The sequence below is a fragment of the Phyllostomus discolor genome, chromosome 11 (genome assembly GCF_004126475.2).
Source record: "Phyllostomus discolor isolate MPI-MPIP mPhyDis1 chromosome 11, mPhyDis1.pri.v3, whole genome shotgun sequence".
Taxonomy (NCBI): domain Eukaryota; kingdom Metazoa; phylum Chordata; class Mammalia; order Chiroptera; family Phyllostomidae; genus Phyllostomus; species Phyllostomus discolor.
The window spans coordinates 33,202,458-33,204,822 of NC_040913.2; positions in this window are offsets into that span (position 1 = coordinate 33,202,458).

Below are 2,365 nucleotides of genomic sequence, written 5' to 3' on the forward strand. Positions count from 1 at the left end.
TTTTTTAAAAAGTTCCCATTACAATAGAAGCAAGTAAATCTTAGAAATAAATCTTATAAAAGTATTCAAGACATCTACATTGAAAGTTATAAATATTGTTTGAGAAAATAATGATTTTTAAAAAATAGAAATTTAAAGAAATATGTGTTCATGTTCATACATTAGAAGACTCTATATTAAGATGTCACTTCTCCCCAAATTGACACATAGACCTAATTCAATTGCAGTCAAAATCACTTAGGCTTTTTTGTTAACTTGAGCAAACTTTTCCAAAACTCATATGGAAATAAAAGGATCAAAATAGCCAAATTCATTTCCATTTTTATGATTAGTTGATTATGACACACAGTACAAGAATATTAAATGTCCATATGCAAACAAAACTCAGTATCAATATGCAAAATATTCCACAATCCTACTTTGAAACAAAAATTAAATAAATATATATTACAGATCTAAATTTAAAATACCTACTAGAAAATATAAGAAATAATCTTTGTGACCTTAACCTAAGAAAATATGTCTTAGATACAAAAAAAAAATATCTACCTGAAAAGTGAAAATTGGACTTCATCAAAATTAAGAACTGTCTCCTTTAATAAAAGACAATGTTTACTGTTTAAAAATATTAGCCACAAATTAAGAGAGAAGTGTGCAAAGCACATATTTGATAAAATGCTTATATCCACAATGTATAAAAGCAACTTAAAACTTAAGTTTTCTTCAACTTAGTGTAAGAAACAACTCTGTACCCCAATGTTCATTGCAGCACAATTTACAATAGCCAACTTCTGGAATCAGCCTAAGTGCCCATCAGAAAATGAGTGGATCAAAAAACTGTGGTACACTTACACAATGGAAAACTATGCAGCACAGAGAAAAAAAGGATATGCAAATTAAAATGCCAATGAGATACCATCACAAAGTAGTTTGAATTTCAAAACTGTCAACTGTTGTTAAGAAAGTAGGATAATTGAAGAAACACTTATGTACTACTAGTTGGGATAAAAAGTTGTAAAACTAATTGTTAAACATTTGGTAGTTTCTTAAAAAGGCAAAAATACACCTGCCATATGATTTGGACATTCCACCTCTAGGTATAAATCTAAGAAGAATAAAGTGTATGTTTATACAAATACTGCTTCATTTGTGTGCTTATTCAATTTATTTACTATGTGTTGGTTTGATTCTTTATTACGCCAAACTGGAAAAATAACTGAAAAATTCATCATAAAGGAGTGGATAGACAAATTTTGGTTCTGTATATATAATATAATTCTACTCATCAACAAAAAAAATGAAACTGTTTCATAAGACAAATTTCTTTTCATAGTGAGATATAACAGACACACTCTAGATAAATGAAGGACAGGATTCTGTCACTTACAGCTCCAGAAGAGAGAAGGCTGCCACACAGGCAGTGGCACCAAAAACAGGGTACGAGAAAGCTAGAGCTGTAGGGAACAGGTTGTCTTTCCCAGGGCTCTTGTGGATTAGCTAATTTGAATCAATTTTCCAGCTCCAGGGCAGGGGGTCTATCTCCCACGTTATCTGGTACCCGGCCCTTGAGGTAAATAGGCCCATTACAGCAGGTGAATAGTGACCCCTTAGTGTGAGTGATTTGTAAGGAAAGTATTATAGGATTTCTACTGCTCAAGAAAGGGAGGTCCTCTAGCTAGGACCTCAAAATCAGGTCAAGAGAGTATTTTTAAAAATTATGTTTGCCCTGGCTGGCGTAGCTCAGTGGATTGAGCACGGGCTGCGAACCAGGCATCACAGGTTCGATTCCCAGTCAGGGCACATGCCTAGGTTGCAGGCCATGACCCCCAGCAACCGCACATTGATGTATCTCTCTCTCTCTCTCTCTCTCTCTCCCCCTTCCCTCTCTAAAAAATAAATAAATAAATAAATAAATAAATAAAATTATGTTTATTGATACATGCAATGACATGGATAAATATCAAAACAATTGTGCTCAATAAAAGAAACCAGATTATTAAAATGATATAATGCATGATTTATAATTTCTTTTACATAAAATTTTAGAAAATGCAAACTATTGACTAGTTTCCAAGGAACAGGAAGGAAGGTAATGATAGGAAGGTGAGTTAGAAGGTGTGTGTGGAGGCTAAGAAACAATGGAGTGATTCACAAGTTCATTATTTTGATATTAACTTTTGTTTTGACTTTCTGAAAGTATGTAAATATAGACATTTATCAAACTATGTCATTTTTATACTGAAGTTTATTGTATGTTCATTATACCACAATAAGGCCTTTAAAATGTATTAATGTTATTTTACTATTTTTATAATGTACTAATTCTATAAATGGATTAAAATATAACTAAGACATAGTAAAGGGT